At 40.3% G+C, this 26,517-nt stretch overlaps 1 long non-coding RNA gene across 2 annotated transcripts in view; it reads left to right on the top strand.

Annotated features, from left to right (window-relative positions):
* Positions 1–21,177: 21,177 nt before the first annotated feature.
* LOC106995248 (uncharacterized) overlaps positions 21,178–26,517 on the top strand; it is a 44,739-nt gene continuing 39,399 nt past the window's right edge. The window contains exon 1 of one of the 2 annotated variants that reach the window (XR_013413126.1): positions 21,178–21,329. This is a non-coding gene — a long non-coding RNA (uncharacterized LOC106995248). Of the gene's footprint in view, positions 21,330–22,325; positions 22,513–26,517 lie in introns of those variants that run through there. The other variant, XR_013413127.1, reaches the window with a different exon arrangement.

The raw sequence follows: 26,517 nt of genomic DNA, 5'->3' as shown, positions 1-26,517 counted from the left end.
TGAACCAGGGAGTCAGAGGTTGCAGTGAGCCGAGATGGAGCCATTGCACTCCAACCTGGGCAACAGAGTCAGACTCCATCTCAAAAAAAAAAAAAAAAAAAAAAAGACTTAGGCTTTTTCTCTGTGGTCTAGTATATGATCAGTTTTTATATATGCTCTACGGACATGGGAAAGAATGTGTAAGATATATGTAATCCAATAAGCAAAAGAAAGAAATTAGAGTAACTCTTTTCTTGTTTTAAAAAATAAGCGTCCATAAAGATAAGAGATACATAAGATAGAAAAATGCCACAGTGAAAAGATTTATGCATGATTTAGCCCATTTTATTGCAAGAATCTTAGCTTTCAATATAATCACCACCATTTAAGTTGTAAAACATAACAGGATTGAAGCATTTAGTATAAAGAAAGTGTTATTACTTGGAAAATAAAAACTACAAAAGCAGGCCAGGTGTGGTGGCTTACAGCTGCAATTCCAGCACTTTGAGAGGCCAAGCAAGGAGAATCGCTTGAGCCCAGGAGTTGGAGATCAGCCTGGGCAACATGGCAAAACCCCACCTCTACTGAAAACAAAACCAAAACCAAAAACAAAACCAAGATAAACATTACCTGGGAGTGGTGGCTGGTGCCTGTAGTCCCAGCTACTCGGGAAGCTGAGGTGGGAGGATCACTTGAGCGAGGAGGTCAAGGCTGTAGTGAGCCATGATTGTGCCACTGCACTCCAGCCTGGGTGACAGAGCAAGACCCTGTCTCAAAAACAAAAACAAAAACAAAACAAAACAAAACAAAAAACTACAAAAAGAAACATTTAAGTATTGGACAGATTTACTCTCTGTTGCTTTCCAAGTTGTTTGTACCTAATAAAAGTTTCACAAAGATTTATGGACATGTGGCACATTCATATAGATATAGAAATAAGTATGGGAGGTTGGGTGTGGTGGCTCACCCCTGTAATCCTAGCACTTTGGGAGGCCAAGGCAGGCAGGTCACTTGAGTTCAGGAATTCGAGACCAGCCTGGGCAACATGGCAAAACTCCGTCTCTACTAAAAGTAAAAAAAAACTAGCCGGGTGTGGTGGCTTGCACCTATAATCCCATCTACTTGGGGGGCTGAGGTGGGAAGATCCCTTGAACACAGGAGGTGGATGTTGCAGTGAACCATGATCGTGATCAGGCCACTGCACTCCAGCCTGGGCAACAGAGTGAGATCCTGTTTCAAAAAAAAAAAAAAAAAAGTATGGGAAATTAACACTGAAACATCAACAGTAGCTGCTTTGGGTTATATGATTGAATATGATTTTTTTTTTCCACCTCATTTTCCTTCTCTGTATTTTTCAATTTTTGAAATGAGATTAGGTTTTGTACTTTAAAAAAATCTACAATACCCTTTTTCTTTAATAGTTTTATGCTTTGCATGTGCATTTTTTTCAGACATCCAGCACAAATGTTTTGGTAAAACATAGAATTAAGAGTAGTGAATGTAGCAATTGGCCTTTATTTATTTATTTATTTATTTTTTATTTATTTATTTTTTTTGAGACGTTGTCTCACGCTGTTGCCCAGGCTGGAGTGCAGTGGCGCGATCTCGGCTCACTGCAAGCTCCGCCTCCCGGGTTCCCGCCATTCTCCTGCCTCAGCCTCCTGAGTAGCTGGGACTACAGGCGCCCGCCACCGCGCCCGGCTAATTTTTTGTATTTTTAGTAGAGACGGGGTTTCACTGTGGTCTCGATCTCCTGACCTTGTGATCCGCCCGCCTCGGCCTCCCAAAGTGCTGGGATTACAGGCTTGAGCCACCGCGCCCGGCCTTGGCCTTTATTTTCAACATGACTTAATTGGAATGTGCAACTGCCTCCATAAATGCAAACACAAAAAAACATCTTTTCAAAAGTTAAAGTTGAGAGCCATGTAGCACGTGTAGTTGCCACATAAAGTGTATGTAGTTTAAAGAAATGAGTTTCATTCCTAAACAATGAAGTGGTGTTGCATGAATGATATCAAAGGTTAAAAATTTGATATATCTTTGTTAAATTAACCCTTTGTTGGTCTTTTTTTTTTTTTTTTCCTTTTTGTGGAGAATGGGTTGTCGGTATGTTCCCCAGGCAGGTTTCAGACTCCTGGGCTCAAGCTATCCTCCCGCCTCTGCCTCCCTAAATTCTGGGATTATAGACATGAACCACCTTGCCCAGGAAATTAACCTTATTAATTATCATGTTGAGATTCCCTTTAGGTTTATATTTTAATTAAAGCTATGCATGATTGAGACAAAATAATAAATACACTTTATGTCACAGTAGAGAATATACATGTTTGTGTGGATCTCTTTTTTATTTAAACTTTTCTAAATTTTTAATGTTTGTGGGTATATAGTAGGTATATATACTTATGGAGTACATGAGATATTTTGGTACAGCCATGCAATGCGTAATAATCACCTCATGGAAAATTGGGTATCCATCCCCTCAAGCATTTATCCTGTGTGTTAGAAATAATCTAATTATACACTTTTTTAATGTTGAAATGTACACTTAAATTGTTATTGACTACAGTCACCCTATTGTGCTATCAAATACTAGGTTTTATTCGTTCTTTCTTTTTCTTTTTCTTTTTTTTTTTTTTTGAGACAGAGTTTCACTCTGTCACCCAGGCTGGAGTGCAGTGGTGCAATCTCGGCTCACTGCAACCTCTGCTTCCCGGGTTCAAGTAATTCTTCTGCCTCAGCCTCCGTGAGTAGCTGTGACTACAGGTGTGCACCACCACACCCGGCTAATTTTTTTTGTATTTTTAGTAGAGGCAGGGTTTCACCATGTTGGCCAGGCTGATCTTGAACTCCTGACCTCAGGGGATCCACCTGCCTCACCTCTCAAAGTGCTGGGATTACAGGCATGAGCCACCGCGCCTGGCCTATTTATTCTTTCTAGCTACTTTTTTTTTGATACCCATTGACAATCCTCACCTCCTCCCCAACCCCTCATTACCCTTCACAGCCTCTGGTAACCATCCCTCTACTCTCTATCTCCATGAGTTCAGTTATTTGATTTTTAGATCCCACAAAAAAAGTGAGAACATGCAATGTTTGTCTTTTCTATGTCTGGCTTATTTCACTTAACATAATGACATCCAGTTCCATCCATGTTGTCAGAAATGACAGAATCTCATTCGTGTTTATGGCTAAATCTTACTCCATTGTGTATAAGTACAACACTTTCTCTATCCATTCTTCTGCTGATAGACACTTAGCTTGCTTCCAAATCCTGGCTATTGCGAACAGTGCTGCAACAAACATGGGAGTGCAGACATCTCCTCGGTATACTGATTTCCTTTCTTTCGGGTATACAATACAGCAGTGGGATTGCCGGATCATATGCTAGCTCTATTTTTAATTTTTCAAGGAACCTCTGAACTGTTCTCCACAGCGGTTTTACTAACTTACATGCTCACCAACAGTGTACAGGGGTTTCCTTTCCTCCACACCCTTGCCAGCATTTATTATTATCTGACTTTTGGATAAAACCCATTTTATCTGGGGTAAGATGATATCTAATTGTATCTTTGATTTGCATTTCTCTGATGATCAATGATATTGAGCACATTTTCATATGCCTGTTGGACATTTGTATGCTTTCTTTTGAGAAATGTCCATACAAAATTTTTGCCTATTTAAAAAAATTGGATTATTAGGTTTCTTCCTACACACTTGTTTAAGCTCTTTGTATATTCTGGTTATCAATCCCTTGTCAGAGGGGTGGTTTGCAAGTATTTACTCCCCTTTGGTGGGTTGTCTCTTCACTTTGTTGATTGTTTCTTTTGCTGTGCAGAAGCTTTAGAACTTGGTGTAATCCCATTTGTCCATTTTTGCTTTGGTTGTCTGTGCTTGTGGGATATTACTCAAGAAATTTTTGCCCAGACCAGTGTCCTGGAGTTTCCCCAACGTTTTCTTGTAGTAGTTTCATAGTTTGCAGTCTTAAATTTAAGTCTTTAATCCATTTTGATTTGATTTGTGTATATGGCAAGAGATAGGGGTCTAGTTTCTTCCTGCATATGAATATCCAGTTTTCCCAGTACCATTTATTGAACAGACTGTCTTTTCCTCAATGTATGTTCTTGGTAACTTTGTTAAAAATGAATTCACTGTAGGTATGTGGATTTCTTTCTGGGTTCTCTGTTCTGTTCCATTGGTCTATGTGTCTGTTTTTATGCCAGTACCATGCTCTTTTGGCTGCTATAGTTCTGTGGTATAATATGAAGTCAGGTAATTTGATTCCTCTAGTTTTGTTCTTTTTACTCAGGATAGCTTTGGCTATTCTGAGTCTTTTGTAGTTACATATACATTTTAGAATTGCTTTTTTTCCACTTCTGTGAAGGATGTCACTGGTATTTTGATAGGAATTACATTGAATTTGTATATTGTTTTGGGTAGTATGAACATTTTAACAATATTGATTCTTCCAATCCATGAACATGGAATATCTTTCCATTTTTGTTTGTCCTCTTCAATTTCTTTCATTGGTGTTTTATAGTTTTTATTGTAGAGAACGCACTTCTTTGGTTAAGTTAGTCCCTAGGTATTTAATTTTATTTGTTGCTATTTTAAGTGGGATTCCTTTTTTAAAATTTATTTTTCAGATTGTTCACTGTTGGCATATAGAAATGCTACTGATTTTTGGGGCCGGGTGCGGTGGCTCAAGCCTGTAATCCCAGCGCTTTGGGAGGCCGAGACGGGCGGATCACGAGGTCAGGAGATCGAGACCATCCTGGTTAACACGGTGAAACCCCGTCTCTACTAAAAAATACAAAAAACTAGCCGGCCGAGGTGGCGGACGCCTGTAGTCCCAGCTACTCGGGAGGCGGAGGCAGGAGAATGGCGTGAACCCGGGAGGCGGAGCTTGCACTGAGCTGAGATCCGGCCACTGCACTCCAGCCTGGGTGACAGTGCGAGACTCCGTCTCACAAAAAAAAAAAAAAAAAGAAAAAAAAAAGAAATGCTACTGATTTTTGTATGTTAATTTTGTATCCTGCAACTTTACTGCATTTCTTTGTCATTGCTAATAGTTTTTCTTGAGTCTTTAGGTTGTTACAAATATAAGAACCTATCATCTGAAAACAAGGATACTTTGACTTCTTTCTTTCCAATTTGGATGCCCTTTATATCTTTCTCTTGTCTAATTGCTTTAGCTAGGACTTCCAGTACTATGTTGAAAAACAGTGATGAAAGTGGGCATCCTTGTCATGTTCCAGATATTAGAGAAAAGGCTTTCAGCTTTTCCCCATTCAGTGTATTACTAGCTGTGTGTCTGTTGTATATGGTTTTTATTATGTTGAGGTGTGTTCCTTCTATACCCAGTTTTCTGAGGATTGTTATCATGAAGGAATGTTGAATTTTATCAAATGCTTTTTCAGCAGCCGTTGAAATGATCATATGGTTTTTGTCCTTCATTCTGTTGATATGATGTATCACATTATAATTGATTCATTTATGTTGAACCATCCTTGCATCACAAGGATAAATACCACTTGGTCATGAGGAATGATCTTTTTAATGTATTATTGAATTTGGTTTGCTAGTATTTTGTTGATGATTTTTGCATCAATATTCATTGCAGATATTGGCCTATAGTTTTCTTTTTTAATGTGTCTTCGTCAGGTTTTTGTATCAGGGCAATACTGGCCTTATATAATGAGTTTGGAAGTACTTCCTTCTCCTCTATTTTTCAGAATAGTTTGAGTAGAATTTGTACTACTTCTTCTTTAATTGTTTGGTAGAATTCAGCAGTGAAGCCATTGGGTCCTGAGCTTTTCTCTACTGGAAGACTTTTTATTATGGTTTGGTCTCATTACTTGTTATTGGTCTGTTTGGGTTTTGGATTTCGTCATGGTTCAACATTAGTAGATTGTACATGTCAAAGAATTTATTTCTTCTGGATTTTCCAATTTATTGGCATTTAGTTGCTCCAATTTATTGGCATATGGTTGCTCACTAATGATCCTTTGAATTTTTGTGGTATCAGTTGTATTGACTGCTTTTTCATCTCTGATTTTGTTTATTTGGATCTTCTCTCTTTTTTTTTGTTAGTCTGACTAAAGTTTAGTCAGTTTTATCTTTTCAAAAAACCAACTTTTTGATTCATTGATCTTTTGTATTCTTCATTTCAAATTTATTTATTTCTGCTCTGATATTTCTTATTTCTTTTCTTCTACTAATTTTGGTTTTGGCTTGCTCTTGCTTTTCTAGTTCTCTAAGATGCATCATTAGGTTATTTATTTGAAGTTTTTCTTCTTTTTTGATTTAGGCACCTATAGCTTATCAGGAGAACCCGCCCCCAATATTTCAACATAGGTTCTTTCTATTTTCCATAAGTGTCAGCCAAATGAGAAATAAAGAGAAAGAGTACAAAGAGAGGAATTTTACAGCTGGGCCTCCGGGGTTGACATCACATATTGGTAGGACCGTGATGCCCACCTGAGCTGCAAAACCAGCAAGTTTTTATTAAGGATTTCAAAAGGGGAGGGGGTGTAAGAACAGGGAGTAGGTCACAAAGATCACATGCTTCAAATGGCAAAAAGGAGAACAAAGATCACATGCTTCTGAGGAAACAGGACAAGGGCAAAATCAGAAACTCCTGGTAAGGGTCACAAGGCAAAGGGCAAAAGCAGAATTACTGATAAGGGTCTATGTTCAGCAGTACACGTATTGTCTTGATAAACATCTTAAACAACAGAAAGCAAGGTTCAAGAGCAGAGAACCAGTCTGACCTCAAATTTACCAGGTTGGAGTTTCCCAAGCCTAGTAAGCCTGAGGGTACTGCAGGAGACCAGGGCGTATTTCAGTCCTTATCTCAACTGCATAAGACAGACACTCCCAGAGCAGCCATTTATAGACCTCCCCCAAGGAATGCATTCCTTCCCCAGGGTATTAATTATTAATATTCCTTGCTAGGAAAAGAATTTAGTGATATTTTCCCTACTTGCACATCTGTTTATAGGCTCTCTGCAAGAAGAAAAATATGGCTCTATTTTGCCCGATCCTACTGGCAGTCAGACCTTATGGTTGTCTTCCCTTGTTCCCTGAAAATCACTGTTATTCTGTTCTTTTTCAAGGTGCACTGATTTCATATTGTTCAAACACACGTTTTACAATCAATTTGTACAGTTAACACAATTATCACAGTGATCCTGAGGTGACATACATCCTCAGTTTACAAAGATAACAGGATTAAGAGAGTAAAGTAAGATAGGCATAAGAGATTATAAAAGTATTATTTGGGAACGGATAAATGTCCATGAAATCTTCACAATTTATATTCCTCTGCTGTGGCTCCAGCCAGTCCCTCCATTTGGGGTCCCTGACTTCCTGCAACAATAGCTATGAATTTCCATCATAGTACTGCTTTTGCTATATCCCATAGGTTTTGATATGTTGTGTTTCTATTATCATTTGCTTCAAGAAATTTTTCACTTTCCTTCTTAATTTCTTTATTGACCCACTAGTCATTCAGGAGCATATTGTTTAATTTCCATGTGTTTATATAATTTCCAAAATTCCTCTTGTTATTGATTTGTAGTTTTATTCCATTGTGGTCACAGAAGATGCTGGGTATTATTTCATTTTTTTATGGAATGTTTTAAGACTTGTTTTGTGGACTAATATATGGTCTTTCCTTGAAAATGATCCATGTGCTGAGGAGAAGAAAGTGTATTCTGCAACCGATGGATGAAATGGTTTGTAAATATCTATTTGATCTATATTATAGATTAAGTCTGATGTTTCTTTATTGATTTTTGCTGTCTGGAAATTTGTCCATTGCTGAAAGTGGGGTTTTGAAGTGTCCAGCTATTATGGTATTGTGGCCTGTCTCTCTCTCTTTAGCTCTAATAATATTTGCTTTATATATCTAGGTGCTCCAGTGTTGGGTGCAGATATGTTGACAATCATATTATCTTGTTGAATCGACCCCTTTATCATTATATAATGACCTTCTTTATCCCTTTTTACAGTTTTTGTCTTGAAATCTATTTTGTCTGCTATAAGTATAGCAATTTCTGCTCTTTTTGTTTTCCATTGGTATGGAATATCTTTTTCTACCCCTTTATTTTCAGTCTATGTGTACCTCTCTAGGTGAAGTATGTTTCTTGTAAGTAACAAATCAATGAGTCTTATTTATTCATTCATTAAACCACTCTATGTCTTTAGGTTGGCAAGTTTAGTCCATTTACATTCAACGTTATTATTGATAAGTAGCGACTTAATCTTGCCATTTTGTGATTTTTCTGGTTGTTTTATGATCTCTTCTTCCTTCCTGTCTTCCTTTTAGTGAATGTGATTCTCTCTTGTGGTATGATTTAATTTCTTGCTTTTTATTTTTTGTGTATCTGTTGTATGTTTTTCAACTTTGGGTTACCATGAAGCTTGCAAATACTATTTTATAACCCATTATTTTAAACTGATGACAACTTAACACCGATTGCATAAATGAACACACAAAAAGAGAAGTAACAAAAATGTTACATTTTAACTTCATTTTCCCACTTTTAAACTTTTTTGTTGGCTGGGCATGGTAGCTCACTCATGGCTGTAATCCCAGCACTTTGGGAGGCTGAGGTAGGCGGATCCCTTGAGGTCAGGAGTTCGAGACCAGCCTGGCCAACACAGTGAAACCCTGTCTCTACTAAAAATACAAACATTAGCCAAGCGTGGTGGCACATACCTGTAATCCCAGCTACTTGGGAGGTTGAGGCAGGAGAATTGCTTGAACCCAGGAGGTGGTGGTTTCAGTGAGTTGAGATCATGCCACTGCACTCCAGCCTAGGTGACAGTGCAAGAACACTCTGTCTCAAAAAATAAAATAAAATAAACTTTTTTGTTGTTTCTCTTTATGTCTTATTGTATGATGTCTTGAAAAACTGCTGTAGTTATCATTTTTGATTGATTAATCATTTAATCTTTCTACTTAAGATAGGAATAGCTTACACACCACAATTACAGTGTTATACTATTCTATGTTTCTGTGCTTCCTATTAACAGAAGTTTTGTACCTTCAGATGATTTTTTCTTGCTCACTAACATCCTTTTCTTTGGGACTGAAGCTTGCATCCCTTTAGCATTTCTTGTAGGACAAGTCTGGTGTTGATGAAATCTCTCAGCTTTTGTTTGTCTGGGAAGATTTTTATTTCTCCTTCATGTTTGAAGGATATTTTTGCTGGATATACTATTCTAGGGTTTTTTCCTTCAGCACTTTAGATATGTTATGTCGCTCCTTCCTGGCCTGTGAGGTTTCCACTGAAAAGTCTGCTGCAAGACTTATTGGAGTGCCATTATATGTTATTTGTTTCTTTTCTCTTGCTGCTTTTAGTATTTTTTTTTTATACGTGGCCTTTGGGAATTTGATTCAGGTAGTTTCCTTTGGGTTAAATCCATAAACTTCTTGTACTTAAGTGTTGATATCTTTTTCTAGGTTTGGGAAGTTCTGATACTACCCATTTGAATAAATTTTCTTTCTTTCTTTTTTTAAACATTCTATTATTTTATTTTTACTTATTATTATTTTTTTGAGACAGAGTCTCACTCTGTTGCCCAGGCTGGAGTGCAATGGCATGATCTCAGCTCACGGCAACCTCCACCTCCTGGGTTCAAGCGATTCTCCTGCCTCAGCCTCCTGAGCAGCTGGGATTACAGGCACGCGTCACCAGGCCCAATTAATTTTTGTATTTTTAGTAGAGACAGGGGTTTCACAATGTTGGTCAGGCTGGTCTCAAACTCCTGACCTCATGATCCGCCTGCCTCAGCCTCCCAAAGTGCTGGGATTACAGGTGTGAGCCACCGCACCCAGCTTAAACTTTCTACCCCTATCTCTTTTTCTTCCTCCTCTTTAAGGCCAATAACTCTTTTTTTCTTTTCTTTTTTTTGAGACTGAGTTTCGCTCTTGTTGCCCAGGCTGGAGTGCAAGAGTGCAATGATGCAATCTCAGCTCACCGCAACCTCCACCTCCCAGGTTCAAGTGATTCTCCTGCCTCAGCCTCCCAAGCAGCTGGGATTACAGGCATGCACCACCACACCCAGCTAATTTTGTATTTTTAGTAGAGACGGGGTTTCTCCATTTTGGTCAGGCTGGTCTCGAACTCTCAACCTCAGCTGATCTGCCCACCTTGGCCTCCCAAAGTGCTGGGATTACAGGCATGAGCCACCATGCTCAGCTCCAATAACTCTTAAATTTGTTCTTTCAACACTGTTTTCTAGATCTTTTGTTTTTTGTTTTTTGTTTTTTTTTTGAGACGGAGTCTCGCTCTGTAGCCCAGGCTGGAGTGCAGTGGCCGGACCTCAGCTCACTGCAAGCTCCGCCTCCCGGGTTCACGCCATTCTCCGGCCTCAGCCTCCCGAGTAGCTGGGACTACAGGCGCTGCCACCTCGCCCGGCTATTTTTTGTATTTCTTAGTAGAGACGGGGTTTCACCGTGTTAGCCAGGATGGTCTCGATCTCCTGACCTCATGATCCGCCCATCTCGGCCTCCCAAAGTGCTGGGATTACAGGCTTGAGCCACCGCGCCCGGCTGTTTTCTAGATCTTACAGGCACACTTCATTCATTTTTATTCTTTTTTCAACTCCTCTGACTGTATATTTTCAAACAGCCTGCCTTTAAGCTCACTAATTCTTTCTTCTGCTTGATGAATTCGGCTATTAAGAGACTGTAATGTATTCGTCAGCATGTCAATTGCATTTTTCAACTCTAGAATTTCTGCTTGATTTTTTTTTTTTTTTTTTGAGATGGAGTTTTTGATCTTGTTGCCCAGGCTGGAGTGCAATGGTGTGATCTTGGCTCACTGCAACCTCCACCTCCTGGGTTCAAGCGATTCTCTTGCCTCAGCCTCCTGAGTAGCTGGGATTACAGGCACACACACCACCCCCAGCTAATTTTTGTTATTTTTAGTAGAGACAGCGTTTTGCCATGTTGGCCAGGCTGGTCTCGGAACTCCTGACTTCAGGTGATCCACCCACCTCAGCCTCCCAAAGTGCTGGGATTACAGGCATGAGCCACTGTGCCCAGCTGCTTGATTCTTTTTAATTATTTCAATCTCTTGGTTAAGTGCCCTATTCTACTGTGGCTGAGCTGGTATCCAAGATGTAAGACAAAGTCATCTTTACTCTTTGCTCTCCTCTCCTTAGGCAGAAGCAAGGAATCACTTTCTGCTGTGAGCTGCAGTGCCTGGGGTTGGGGGAGGGATGGTGCAAGCACTCCCTTAGCCACCCCAGCTGGTATCTCTCTAAGTCACGTGCTACCCTAGTCCACTGGCTCTAAGCCCAGGCTAGCACTATAAGTTGCCTAGGAATGGCAATCCTTGTGTCCTAGACTGCCTTTCAATTTTATCTAGAAGCTCAGAGCACTTTAGCCCACGGTAGCAAAGTTTGCTGAGAAAATCAAGTTTTGACTGTTGGGATGGCTGATTCCCCTCTGGCTAGGGCTGGTTAAAGTGTTCCCTACATGCACAGGTGCTGGCTGAGCCCAGCATGGCTTTATTCTCCACTGTGACAGGGCAGCACTGAGTTCAATGTAAATTTCCCCAGTTGCTGTGCACTTCCTTTCCAAAATGCACAGATTCTCTCTCTTTGGCTACATGGTTGCTGAAGGGTGACGAGTGAGGGGTGGTGTCAGGGATTCAAGACTCTCTCTTGCCTTTCTCAATGCCTTTTTCAGTGATAGGAAGTTAAAACCAGATACTGTGATTGCTCACCTGATTTTTGTTTCTCGTGATGGTGGTTTTCTGTGTGCAGTTAGTTGTTAAAGTTTGGTGTTCCAGGCCGGGAGCGGTGGCTCACGCCTGTAATCCCAGTACTTTGGGAGGCCAAGGCGGGCGGATCACCTGAGGTCAGGAGTTCAAGACCAGTCTGGCCAACATGGTGAAACCCCGTCTCTACTAAAAATACAAAAATTAGCCGGGCATGGTGGCAGGCGCCTGTAATTCCAGCTGAGGCAGGGAGAATCGCTTGAACCAGGGAGGCAGAGGTTGCAGTGAGCCAAGATCGCGCCATTGCATTCCAACCTGGGCGACAGAGGGAGACTCTGTCTCAAAAAAAAAAAAAAAAAAAAAAAAAATTTGGTGTTCCAGCAGAGGTGAGGGGGACAAATGGTGTTGACTTTTATCCCACCATCTTGCTCTGTCCCCTGGATTCCTTAATTTACTAAATAATTGGAACTCATAGTTTGAAACATACTATTTAGAGGCATACATGTAAAAATATCTTTATATTACTAGTTATTTATTTATTTATTTTAGACAGGAAGAGTCTTGCTATAGCCCAGACAGGTCTCAATCTCTTGGGCTTGAGCAATCAGCCTCCTGAGTACCTGGAACCACAGTCATACGCTGGCTACTATGACTTTTTGATGTTTCAATTTTAGACATTATCTGTGTCTTTCCATTTTGGAGGATGAACATTTAGTCTTCTTTTACCACCCACCCTATGCACTTGCACAGTCCAAACTCCTCATTCCAAGTATGCCTCCCTTCACCTAATATTGGTTGGGACAATATTCAATGTTTTCATAATTGTAAGTATGTAAATGATGCTCATGCCTGAGCCATTTGGAGAGTACTCCGATCACTTCATTACCTGCATGGTTTTTTATGTTTTCTGAAGTTAGTTATTATCATTCTTTATTTCTTTAGTTTCTCATATATTTACCTAAATTTTATTTCATAGTTCTATCTATGTGTTTATCTTTATACCAGTACCACATAATCTTGATTACTGTAGCTTTGCATTATACTTTGAAATTGGGAGGAGTAAGGCCTCCAGCTTTGCTCTTTTGATATGACTATTCTGAGTTCCTTGAATTTTCATATGAATTTTAGGATCAGCTTGTCAATTTCTGCCAAAAAGGCAAATGGGCATTTGATATGGATTATGGAATCTGTAGATCATTTTGGAGACTATTGTTATCTTAAAAATATTGAGTCTGGCTGGGCATGGTAGCTCATACCTGTAATCCCAGCACTTGGGAGGCTGAGGCAGGCGAATCATGAGGTCAGGAGTTTGAGACCAGCCTGACCAACATGGTGAAACCCTGCCTCTACTAAAAATACAAAAATTAGCCAGGCATGGTGGCACACGCCTGTAATCCCAGCTACTCAGGAGGCTGAGGTAGGAGAATGACTTGAACCTGGGAAGCAGAGGTTGCAGTGAGCTGAGATCACACCACTGTACTCCAGCCTGGGCGACAGAGCAAGACTCTGTCTCAAAAAAAAAAAAAAAAAAAAAAAAAAAAATTGGCTCATTCAATATATGAGCACAAGTTATTGTTTCATTTATTTAGGCTTCTATTTTCATTCTCTGATATTTTGTAGTTTTTAGTATACACGTCTTGCACGTCTTTTGTTAAATTTTAAAGTATTTCATCATTTTTGATGCTATCTTACATAGAATTATTTTCATATCATTTTTCAATTGTTTACTGTTATTGTATAGAAATACAATTATTTCTGTATGTTGATCTTGTATCTTACAACCTTACTGAACTGATTTAATAGTTCCAGTAGTTTTTTAGTGGATTCCTTAGGAATTTCTATAGACAAGATTATGTCATCTATAAGTAAAGATAGTTTATATTCTTCCTTTCTAATCTGGATGCTTTTTATTTCATGCTCTTGCCTAATTGCCCCTGCTAGAACTTCCAGCACAATGCTGAATAGAAGTGGTGAAAGCAGACATTTCTGTCTTGTTCTTTATCTTAGGAGGAAAGCTCTCAGTCTTTGACCATTAAGTATGATGTTAGCCATGGTTTTTAAATTTTTAAAAAATCTACATACTTTTTTATTGGGTTAAAGAAGCTCTCTTCTATCCCTAATGTGTCGAGTGTTCTTATTATGAAGGGGTATTGAATTTATCAAATGATTTTTCTGTATCCTTGAGTTTGCCTTGCCTTTTGCATTGGCTAGAATCACCAGTAGTACATTGTTGAATAGCAATTGTGAGAGTAAACATTATTGTCTTCTTTCTGATCTAAAGAGGAAAGCTTTCAGTCTTACCAGTAAGTATCATGTTAGCTGTGGGCTTTTAGTAGATGCCCTTTGTCAGATTGAGAAAGCTCCCTCCTATTCCTAGTTTACTAGGTGTTTTTAATCATGAAACTGTGTTGAATTTTATCAAAGTGTGTCCACTGAGATGATCATGTCAGTTTTCTCCTCTCTATTCTGTTAATATGGTGTATTATGTTGATTATTTTTTTGTAGGTAACCTTACATTTCTGAGATAAATTCCACTTGGTAAAGGTATGTAATCCTTTTTATATGTTGTTGGATTTGATTTGCTAGTATTTTGTTGAGGATTTTTATGTCCATATTGATAAGGAATATTGACCAATAGGGATTTTTTTTCTTGTGACATTTTTGTCTGTTTTTTGTTTCAAGGTAATACTGACCTCATAGAATAATTTTGGAGATCTTCCAGTCTCTTCTTTTTTTGGAATAGTTTGCAAAGAATTGGTATTATTTCTCCTTTAAATGTTTGGAACATTTTATTAATGACGCCATCTTGGCCTGGGCTTTTCGTGTGGGAAGTTTAAAGATCACTAAGTCAGTTTCTTTACTTGTTATAAGTCTATTCAGATTTTCTAGTTCTTCTTGAGTCAGTTTTGGCAGTTTGCATTTTTCTGGGAATTTGCTGTTTCATCATTTTATCTAATTTATTGGCATAGCGTTGTTCACAGTATTCCTTTATACTGCTTTTATTTTTGTAATTGTCATTAATGATGAACACTTTCATTCCTGATTTTAGAAATTTGAGACTTCTCTCTTTTTTCTTGGTTGGTCTAGCTAAAGGGTTTTTCGAAAAGCGAACTTTTACTTTTTTGTTATTCCCTATTATTTCTATATTTCACTTTAATTTTTATTACTTTTTTTTTTTTTTTTTTTTTTTTTTTTTTTTTGAGACGGAGTCTTGCTGTCTCCCAGGCTGGAGTGCAGTGTCGCGATCTCGACTCACTGCAAGCTCCGCCTCCCGGGTTCACCCGGCCATTCTGCCTCAGCCTCCCGAGTAGCTGGGACTACAGGCGCCCGCCGGCACGCCCGGCTAATTTTTTGTATTTTTAGTAGAGACGGGGTTTCACTATGTTAGCCAAGATGGTCTGGATCTCCTGACCTCGTGATCCACCCGCCTCGGCCTCCCAGAGTGCTGGGATTACAGGCGTGAGCCACTGCGCCTGGCCTACTTTCTTTTTTCTGCTTGCTTTAAGCTTAGTTTGCTTTTCTTTTTTCAGTTTCTTAAGGTGGATGGTGAGATTATTACTTTGAGATCTATGTTTATAATGCAGCTGATTATAACTATAAATTTCCCTCTAAGCATTGCTGTAGCTGCATTCCATAAATTTTGGTATGATATATTTTCTTTTTCGTTTATCTCAAAGTATTTTCTAATTATTCTTATGATTGCTTCTTTGATCCTTTGGTTATTTAGGAATATAACATTTAATTTCCACATATACGTGAATTTTCAAAGTCTTCTTCTCATATTTATTTGTAATTTCATTCTGTTGGGATTGCAGAACATATAATTCCAATCACTTTACATTTGTTGAGGCTAGCATGCAGTCTGTCCTGGAAAATGTTTCATGAGTGCTTGAGAAGAATGTTTATCATGCTGCTATTGTTTGGATCATTCTAGAGGTCAATTAGGTACATTTTGGTTGATAGTATTGTTGCAGTCTTCTATATCATTGCTGATTTTCCATTTACTTCTAGTATCCATTATTGAGAGTGAATTATTCAAGTCTCCAACTCTTATTGTTGAATTACCCATTTATCTATTCAATTTTGAAAGTTTTTCCCATGTATTTTGGGACTTTGTTTTTAGGTGCATATATATTTATGATCATTATAGTTTCTGGATGAATTGACCCTGTTATTATCATAAAATGCTTTAACTTGTTAAATATTTCTCAGAGGTGTCACTTTTCTCTCCGTCTCACAACTACACTAAGCAGGACACCATCACCTCTTGGCTAAGTGTTTCTTCTAAAACGTAAAGATGATCACACTACTCTCATATTTAAAATCCTTATTCCCAATAAAAACTAGATAAACTCTGTTAGGCCTGAGAGAGGATGCAACTTTCCCAAGATCAAATTAAGACTGTGAACAAGGACTAGATCCCAGGTTTACCAACTCCCAGCCGAATATTCCCTTTACTATATCGTATCTACTACGGAGCTGGATACTCATGATTAGCCCACTGAACCTTTATTTAATTCTCCTTCATGTTTGAGAAGCTGTAAATTCAAAGCGTTCACTTTTCACACACCCTTGCAGCTATGGGCTTGGAGGTAAACTAGGTTACATCAATTAGAATCAACTTCTCAGCATTTGAAAGGCATATGTGAAGTGAAAGCCATCTTCAAGCCACATTTTGCCTGTTTTTGCTGGCAAGTGAGTTGTGCAGACTTGCCACTCAAAGGTAATAGAATTTTAGCATTAATTCTCCAGCTTCCTATGCCAATAATCAGTTATAGTGGTGGCAGCAGCAGCAGTGTTTTTTGTTTGTTTGTTTTTTGTTTTTCCCATTTTGTCTTTCAATTCCCCAGATCACAGCTCTCTGGGTTCTTGAATTCATGAATCTGGTTTTAGCCTCAAAGGTCCTAACAACTCTGGTTGGTCAGCTTTATATTCTTCTGCGAGTCATTCCTTGAGACTCCCTAGAGACTCGGTCTCAAAAAAAAAAAAAGTAGCCAGGCACGGTGGCACATGCTTGTAGTCTCAGCTACTTGGGAGGCTGAGATGGGACTCTAGGAAGACAAAAGGTATTTCTTGTTTTCTAAGTTGTTTTACATTTTTGTAATGGTAGCCTTTGGAACGTTAAGGCCAGTCCCATGTCAGATTTAGTCAACTACAATTTGGCAAGGTAAAGCTGAATTCAAGGGATGAGAGAGTCTTCTTGACTACCTTTCCTTCCTGTGCCACAATCTCAATTGAGAGTATTTGTAGGTTTCAGGAAATCTGTATTAGTCATGGTTCTTCAGAGAAAGAGAACACCGTGTGTGTGTGTGCGCGCGCGTGTGTGCACGCATGCATGCATGTGCGTAAAGAGAAAGAGAGAGATTTTAAGCAATTAGTTCACATGACTGTAGAGGTTGACAAGTCCAAAATCTGCAAGATGGGCTGACAGCCTGGAGCTCCAGTAAAGAGCTGATATGGTAGTTCAAGCCCAAAGGCCATCAGGCTGGGAACCTAGAGAAGAGCCAATGTTGCAGTTCAAAGGCCATCTGTTGGCAGAATTCCTTCTTACCTGGGATAGGTCAGTCTTTTGTTCTATTCAAGTCTTCAACTGATTGATGAGGTCCACCCACATGATGGAGGGCAATGCTTTATTCGAAATCCACTAATTTAAATGTTAATTTCATCCAAAAGCACCCCTCACAGAAACATCTAGAGTTATGTTTCACCAAATATCTGGGCATTGTGGCCCAGCCAAATTGACATATAAAATCCATCATCACATCCTCTAGAAGAAGCCCAGTCTCCTAAGAAATGTATAGGATGGAGGAAAAGAGAAAAATAAAGTCTCAGTTGTTAGCTTGCAATGAGTGGATACAATAGAGGTTCCCAAATTTCTTCCTTACCACTCCTTAGGAACTGCTTGTTAACTGGGAAGTTTAGACAAATAGGTAGGCCTAGGACTCTAAGTATTTTACAGGGTTCAAGATTTACAAGCTGTGCCTCTTTCTTTTCCTTTTTTTTCAAGACGGAGTCTTGCTCTGTCACCCAGGCTGGACTGCAGTGGCTCAGTCTTGGCTCACTGCAACCTCTGCCTCCCGGGTTCAAGCAATTCTCCTGCCTCAGCCTCCCACGTAGCTGGGATTACAGGCACCCGCCATCACACCTGGCTAATATTTGTATTTTTAGTAGAGACGAGGTTTCACCATGTTGGCCGGTCTGGTCTTGAGCTCCTGACCTCATGATCTGCCTGCCTCAGTAGTCTCCCAAAGTGCTGGGATTACAGGCGTGAGCCACTGTGCCTGGCCTGTGCCTTTTTCTTGAATTTTTCTTCTTAAGGGGTCACGGTGCATTATGGAAGTTTGTCAGAATAAAGGGATGTGGAAAGAGTAAGTAACTCAATCTGCAAGAATTATGTGCTGATTTCAACTTTATAATACTTTCAAAAAATGCAATGTTGTCCATTTATTAAAAATAGTGAAGATAATCAATAATTAGGGGCATGGAAAAGCAGTGAAAACAGCACAATACTGTATCTATAAAATGTTGATGTTTGTCTGTGCCATTGGTAAATGGTGTTGGTCGGGGGAAAGTTGAGTCTCTTATGCATTGAGACTTTGGGGTGATGTGTAGTGATTTCCATATGGCTGGGCCTAGGACCAAGCTCCTTGCCTGAGTTGAAGGTAGAAGTAGAAGTTCCTTGCCTGAGTTGAAGGTAGAAGTAGAAGTTCCTTGAAAGAAACAGAACTAATTCTGTTTGCTGATGAAGATTCATCTGTGCATGGTAAAAACACAGCCTCAAACACAAATATAGTGTCACAAAAAATGTTAATGTTAAAACATTATATGTACATTTTTTCTTTTTTTTTTTTTTGAGATGGAGTTTCACTCTGTCACCCAGGCTGGAGTACAGTGGTGCGATCTCAGCTCACTATAACCTCTGCCTCCCAGGTTCAAACGATTCAGCTGCCTCAGCCTCCCAAGTAGCTGGGATTACAGGTGCCCGCTGCCATGCCCAGCTAATTTTTGTGTTTTTTAGTAGAGACAGGGTTTCACCATGTTGGCCAGGCTGGTCTTGAACTCCTGACCTTAACTGATCTGTCTGCCTTGGCTTCCCAAAGTACTGGGATTACAGGTATGAGCCACTGCACTCGGCCCCCACCTCTCTCTCTCTCTCTTTTTTTTTTTCTTTAAATAGAGACAGGGTCTTGCTATATTGCCCAGGCTGGTTTCGAACTTGTGGACTCAGGCAATCTTCCTGTATTTGCCTCCCAAAGTGCTGGGATTACAGGCATGAGCCACCACGCCCAGCCAAAACATTACATATTTGAACAAAAATCATGAGAGAACACAAAGATGCTTGCTGTGGTTTGAATATGTCTCTCAAAGTTCATATGTTGGAAATTTGATGCCCCATGTGGTGGTGTTGGGAGGTGAGCCTTAAAGGGAGGTGTTTGAGTCATGGGGGCACCACTCTTATGAATAGGTTAATGCTATTATTGAGGGAGTGGGTTTGTTATTTCAGTAGTGGGTTCCTTATTAAAAGACAAGTTCTGGCCCCCTCTTGGGTGCTTTCTCTCTCTATCTCTTTGCCCTTCCACCATGGGATGATGTAGCAGGAAAGCTGTTGTCAGATGCTAGTCCCTCAATCTTGGACTTCCCATTCTCCAGAACTGTGAGGAAATAAATTTCTGTTCTTCATAAATTACTGAGTCTGCAGTATTTTGTTACAGTAGCACATAATGGACTAAGACTATACTAATGGGTATGAAGTTTCTTTTCGGGGTGATGAAAATATTCTAAAATTGATTGCAGTGGTAGCTGCACAATTCTGTGAATATACTAAAATCCATTGCATTGTATACTTTAAGTTGGTTAATTATATGATATGTAAATTGTATATCAATAAAACCATTAAAACAGAAAAAGAACAGAGATAAAAGGATTTGTTAAAATAGTGTTGTAGAATTTGGGGTAAACTTTCTTATATTTTAACTTTTGTGTAATAATAAATGATTATTTTAATTTAGAAGGGGTTCTTTGTGCCACTGAGATTTCAGCATTTTTTATTTAATGCATGCCTATTTCTCTTTTTTCTTCTTCATATGCACACTGTTGTATAATCTTTTTGTGTATATTATATAAAAAATGCAAACCCATTTTTTCCTGAATAATGTTGATATAACATTTTTAACAAGTTAATTTGAGAGGATGATGATGTATAAGTTTATGGGTTTTAGGATTTATGAATTTGTGGGTCTCAGTTTTTGATATTTCCAAACTGGCTTTTTTAGGAAGCAATAAGAACCAGACACCAAAGTAAAACATAATAAAGAGAAACAAAATATTATTTTGTATTCTTTCTATTTCACACCCAAAGAGGGATGTATTTCAGAGCCTCTTCAGTAAATAATGCCATTTCTTTCAAAATTAATATTTGAGTTCTCACAGAAGACAAGAACAGGCCTTGTAGTAAGCAGTGAAGGACACTGAATCTCATTTTTAATGTCCAGACAATACCAGGGTTGTGAATAGAAAGAAAAGAGCTGTCCATGTTGGTGGCCTACTGCCTCTTACCCCCAAATTGATTGAACATCTTTGCAGTTTTTGTTCTGGTTCCCTGTACCTGGATCTTCTCTGTGGGTCATCATCAATAAGGTGTTCTCTTTGCCCAAGACAGGCTGGTTGGGCTCACCCTGAGAGCTGCTTTGAAGAGGATGTGTGGAAATATTTTTTTCTTTTTTTGAGACGGAGTCTCACTCTATCGCCCAGGCTGGCATGCAGTGGCATAATCATACCTCACTGTAGCCTCGACTTCCTGGGCTCGAGTGATTTTTCCACCTCAGCCTTCTGAATAACTTGGAGTACAGGTGCGCACCACCACGCCCGGCTAATTTTTGTATTTATTTGTAGAGACGGGGTTTCGCCATGTCACCTGAGCTGGTCTCGAACTCCTGGACTCAAGGGTTCCGTTCACCTCGGCCTCCCAAAGTGCTGGGATTACAGGTGTGAGCCACCGCGCCCAGGCTACAATTGTTATACAAATTTTTTTTTTTTTGGCGGTAATTTTTACAATTTTCAATATCAGGCATAGGAGGAGAGGAGTAAGAGGCCCAAGAGGGCTGCAGACTGGCAGGGAAGGTGAAGAATTGGAGGGTAGACCACTAACGATAACAGAGGAAATAAAGGTAGATGGTTGGCTAAGAATAATGGGAGAGGGATTGACGAAAGAAGGATGGGCTGAGGGAGGGATGTGATGGTGGAGGCCAGTGTGACCGAGGGGAGGGGAAAAGTGAAAGAAGCAGAGTGGGATAGCGTCCTGGGAAGGGAGTGAAGGAGGTCGGTGGACCGCTAAGGGTTAGACTCCTAGAGGCGGGAGAGCGGGCGCGGGGTTAAGGGGCGTGAGCAGCGCATGCGCTGGAAGCACACTGCGGCGATTCTGGAGCGGTTGTGCTTTTCTGGCTTCAGCGTTGCGGCTCAAGGCACAGTTGGTCATGTGCCTGCTGTCCATTGCCGCTAAGGCCTGCTGCTGCCATTCAGGCGTCTCTCTCTCTCTCTTTCATGCCGCTCTCTCCACCCCATCTTGGGACGGCCGGCTCTAAGAATTCCTGCTACGACACTGAATTCAACCAGGAGGTAAAGGAACGATGTAGGGGAAGAACAGAACATGGAGGGCGGCGGAGGGAACTTGGGCCAGGAAGATCCTTAATTTGTTCATTTTTCCAGTTCACGGGAGGAAAAAATGGAATCCGTTACAGGCCCCAGTTTTCCAAAAGGATGTTGAGCATTTGCTTCCCATTGTGAAAGGAATGCGGACTCCTTACCTCTAACTAGAGTCAAGGCACCTGAGCATCGGTGTTTTCCATAATGTTCCCTGTTTAAAACATTTGTGGTTCGTCATTTGTAGCAGATGTATTTAAAGGGCGAGGCCTTAGGATTATGTTCAGCCGATGGTTTATGAGAGTTTCCCTTGCCTTTGTTCAGGTTGACTGGTCTTATGTGAATCCCGGGGTACTCTAGCCCCCTCCCTTGGAGTTTAGACCCATTCCATCTAGATCTGGGATTCACTCTGATCACCTGCAACGCCTTCTTTCCCCAATTCAACTTCCCTAGTTTATCGCTTCTACCCGCAGTAGGGAAGGCTGGTAATGGCTCTCCTTGGGCACTGGGGCAGAACAGTGGCGAGAAACACGTCCACATAGCATCAGGCATGCATACTGTATACAAATAGGAGCAAGAAGGGAGAGGACTAGCGGGGTGCGCAGGGTATTTGAGAGGCTGGATGAGGAGGCGCGGCGCCGAGGGGCGGCGCTCAAGCTAACAGTATTTGAGAAGAACTGAGTTAAGGGGAGGGGCTCCAGTGGGTGGCGGGGAGAGGGAGGCACGCATGCGCAAGACTTGAATGGAGTAGGGGTTGGAGGTTTGGAAGGTCAGGAAGGGAAGGACTCGCAGGCATATTTACGAACGCAAAGTTGCTAGGAGTTGGTACCAGCAGTTGGGAGGTAGAGGTGGAGCTCATGCGTATTTGAGACAACATCTTGAAGGTTGGGGAGAACGGTAAGGAGGAAGCGGCGCGCATGCGTATTTCAGACGGAGTGCCGGGGAGGGGAGGCGCTCAGCGTTCGGGTAACTAAGGTTGCAAAATGGCGAGGGGGGAGGTAAGCTGTCTTTGCTTGGCCATCTTGGGCTAGCAGGCCCTGCAGAGAACTACCTTTTTAGCTGAGTGAAGGGATCAGTCAACCTGAGTTGGAGTTCTCCTATGCTGTGGCCAGATCCACTAGAAATTAAGCCAGAATCTTAGCCTCTCACTGGCCTATCGGTAAGTGGGTTCAAAAATGAGGAGGCGATGATGACTCTGCAAAAGGTTGCGGCAGCTGGCGGTGCGTAGGAAATGCGTAAAAAGGGAGCACTTGGAGACAGGCCACATTTGGGCAGTACGCATTCGGAGGACTCTCTCTGGCTTTCCGATCTTGGGTCTCTGTACTTGGCTCTGAATACAGTCATCCCATCAGAGTAGCAAAACACTGTGGTTGTAGTGTGAGAATCTAATGTTAATGTTGGCCGAAAGCCCTTGATTTTCTCCCCTGAGAACATAGGCGTGAGGGTTTGGATGTGTTTCCAAATGCTTGTTACTCTTTGCTGTAAATCTGGAATTTGGACCTATGGCTGCCTGGGACTCATACTGTGGTGGAGAAAGATAGAAAAGTAGTTAATGGCAGTGGTGGTATGAAGGTGACCTGGGCTTTCACCCTTTCCTTTATTTTTTCTTCTGTAGAACTTTCAGCACGGTTTTGTCAAGGGGGAAGATTAGAGTTTCTATTTTAAAGGCAGATGTACTGTCATGACTCTCTGAAGACTTGCTGTGAATCGCTAAAACTAGTAAGTTAGCACTTAGATACAGATACATAGTTAGAAAGGGCACAGGATTAAAAAGTGAAAAAAACATCTTTTTCCAATAATCCTAGCTATGATTTCATGATGGTCCTTTTCCTTCTCTGGACCTATTTCTCTCTCTCGCTCACTTATTTATTTCCTTTTAGACAGAGTCTTGCCCCGTCGCCCAGGCTGGAGTGCGGTGGCGCGATCTCAGCTCACTGTAACCTCCGCCTCCCGGGTTCAAGCGATTCTGATGCCTCAGCCTCCCAAGTATTAGCTGGGGTTACAGGTGCGCGCCACCACGCCCGGCTAATTTTTGTATTTTTAGTAGAGATGGGGTTTTGCCATGTTGGTCAGGCTGGTCTCGAACTCCCGGCCTCAAGTGATCCGCCCGCCTCAGCCTCCCAAAGTGCTGGGATTACAAGCGTAAGCCACCACGCCCGGCCACTGGGCCTATTTCTCTATCTGTAATAATGATTAAATGTCAATAGCACTTACTACGTTTGAGGTTCTGGTCTGCGTGCTTTTACATAGGCCGTAACTCATTTGGTACTCTCGACCATCTTACGAAACAGCAGTACTGTTATTAAGTTTTTACAAATGAGAAATTTGAGGGACACGAGACTAATTTGTTCAAGGCTTTACAGCCAGTTGAATGGCTGAGACAGGGTTTTTATCCAGGTGGGATGGCTCCAGAAGCCTGTGCTCTTAAGCATTATGCTTTATTCCCTAAAAAGAGGAGGCGAATTTAAAGGAACTTTCTTTTATGATTTCAAAATCTGTTTGTAACTAACCAAAGCCATTTGAGAAAGAAGACCTGTTTTCTGTTTCTGACTGTGTAGACTACAGGGTTACATACCTAGGAGACAAAAGGTAAAGAATTGTTGATTTGGTGCCTAGTGGGGTGGCTATCCTTAACTACCCTTGTCTTCTGTGCTTTTTGTTCTGCAGAGGGTCTAAAATGGCCGACTGCGGCAGGCTGGACACACCCTTCTTGTTTTGCCTGATTTTCTGTCTGCTCTAACGCTTTGAAACGTCTAACCAGTCATTTGCTGCAGTACATGTTTTTTTTTAACCCATTATTAATATTTCGCCGTGTTGATCCAAATATACAATAGTGATGGAAAGGTTATTGTCTTTTTTCTTGTAATAAAAGACTGAAAATACATTTGTTTCATTTTTATTATTTGCTTAGGATACATTCGTGGAAGTGGAGTTAGTACATCAAAGGGTATGAACATTTTAAACTCTCAGTGTCTATTGCCAAACTTCTTCCCAAAAAGGTTGTATCAATTTTTACTCATACAAGCGCTGAATGTTGTTGTTTGTTAATTTTTAATGGATAAAAACCAGTATTAATTTTTCATTTGCTTATTAGTTTGGATTTTCTTCCTCCATATATATCTCAGCAGTTTTCTTTCATGTAATGATAGTTCATATCTTATGTTGATTTATGCGTTGAAGTTTTAGTTTAGTGTTTATTATTATGTTTGAGTGTGTTCTGTAAATAAAGATTACTCAGACTTTTGTAATGTTATAAATACCTACTCCATGTTATTGTTTGCCTCTTAATTTTTGTCTTTAAATTTTTGGTTAGTAGAGATTTGAAATTATTTGGCAAATTTGTCTTCTATTTTGTGATTTTTTCTTCTATTGTTTAAATTTGAATAGCTCCCTCAGTCTAGAAATTTGATAAATTTCGTAACTTTGCTTGAGGATAACTATCAAGCATGGGAGAAAAAACATCCATAATTTCACCACCCAGAGAGAACTATTGTTAATACATTTATTCACTTCATTCTGTGCATTTTTCTATGCAGTTGATAATATATGTGTACTATTTTATATTGTGTTTTGTTTTTAACATTATAACATGCGTATGTCCATGTTAAACATTCTTTGTAATTGTCAGTGTTTCATGATGTTCTGTTGTATGGAAGTATTTTATAGATTTTCAGTATTTTAAATTATGTAATGAATATCTTTTCATTTGGTTTTTATTATTCATCTATTTTGGGTTGTTATCGAAGAGACTTCTAGAATTAGTTATTTGTCAAAAGATTTGAACATTATAAAGAATTGGCATAGTTACTTTTCAAAAAATTAATGTCAGTTTTTGTACCCAGTCGTTTAGGTACTTATAAAAAAATGTTTTTGCTTTTTTTTTGCTGACTCCATATGTAAATGAATGAATGGTATCTCTTCGTTTTTTTGTTTTGTTTTGTTTTTTTTGAGACAGGCTCTCCCCTTATTGCTCAGGCTGGAGTACAGTGGCGTGATCATGGCTCACTGAAGCCTCGACTTCCAGGGCTCCAGAGATCCTCTTACCTCAGCCTCCTGAGTAGTGGGACTACAGGTGTGTGCCACTATGTCCAGCTAATTTTTTTTTTTTTTTTTTTTTTTTGAGACGGAGTCTTGCTCTGCCGCCCAGGCTGGAGTGCAGTGGCGGGATCTCAGCTCACTGCAAGCTCCGCCTCTCCGGTTCACGCCATTCTCCTGCCTCAGCCTCCCGAGTAGCTGGGACTACAGGCGCCCGCCACCTCGCCCGGCTAGTTTTTTTTGTATATTTTAGTAGAGACGGGGTTTCACCATGTTAGCCAGGATGGTCTCGATCTCCTGACCTCGTGATCCGCCCGTCTCGGCCTCCCAAAGTGCTGGGATTACAGGCTTGAGCCACCGCGCCCGGCCTGTCCAGCTAATTTTTAAATTTTTTTGTAGAGATGGGATTTTGCCATGTTGCTCAGGCTTGTCTTGAACTCCTGGGCTCAAGTGAGTCTCCCATCCTGGCTTCCCAAAATGCTGGGATTACAGGGGTGAGCCACCACACCTGGCTGATGTCTTTGTTTTGTGATACAGTTCTTTTATTATTTGGTGAGGCTGGACTTTAGATCTTAATTACTAGCTCTTATTTCCTTTTGTGAATTATTCAATTTGTGCCTGAATGTTATTTGTAAGTTGCAAATGTCATTTGTTGCAGATATGCTCCCAGTAATATTTGTTGCCATTGAGTCTGAAGAAATGTTTGCAGTTCCAGATATAACTGCTGTGTGGATACATGTCTGGTTCTTGGTAGCCATTTTGAGATAACATTTGTCTGACCTCTTATCTTATTTTTGTTTTTATTTTTAGAGTGTAGGTCTTGCCCAGGCTGGTCTTGAACTCCTGGGCTCAAGTGATCCTTCTGCCTCGGCCTACCAAAGTGCTGGGATTACAGGCATGAGCCACCTTGCCTGGCCTTGTCTGACCTTTAAACAGAAATCGATTGCTTTTTATCTAAAAGGAAAGCACTTTTGAGTACTGTGTAACAGTGGTGCTTCCTGGCTCTGGGCATGGGGAGAAGACAGGGCAACATTTTGTCCCTAATGAGAAACTAATTTAGACAAGAAACAAAACAGTGGTCTCTTCTCCCGCATCCATTCAGGGACTGGTCTTATTTTAAATATTTGAG

Source organism: Macaca mulatta, chromosome X (assembly GCF_049350105.2).
Source record: "Macaca mulatta isolate MMU2019108-1 chromosome X, T2T-MMU8v2.0, whole genome shotgun sequence".
Taxonomy (NCBI): Eukaryota; Metazoa; Chordata; class Mammalia; order Primates; family Cercopithecidae; genus Macaca; species Macaca mulatta.
Note: the sequence above shows the minus strand (reverse complement) of the source record. Positions and strands in the feature narration are given on the sequence as shown.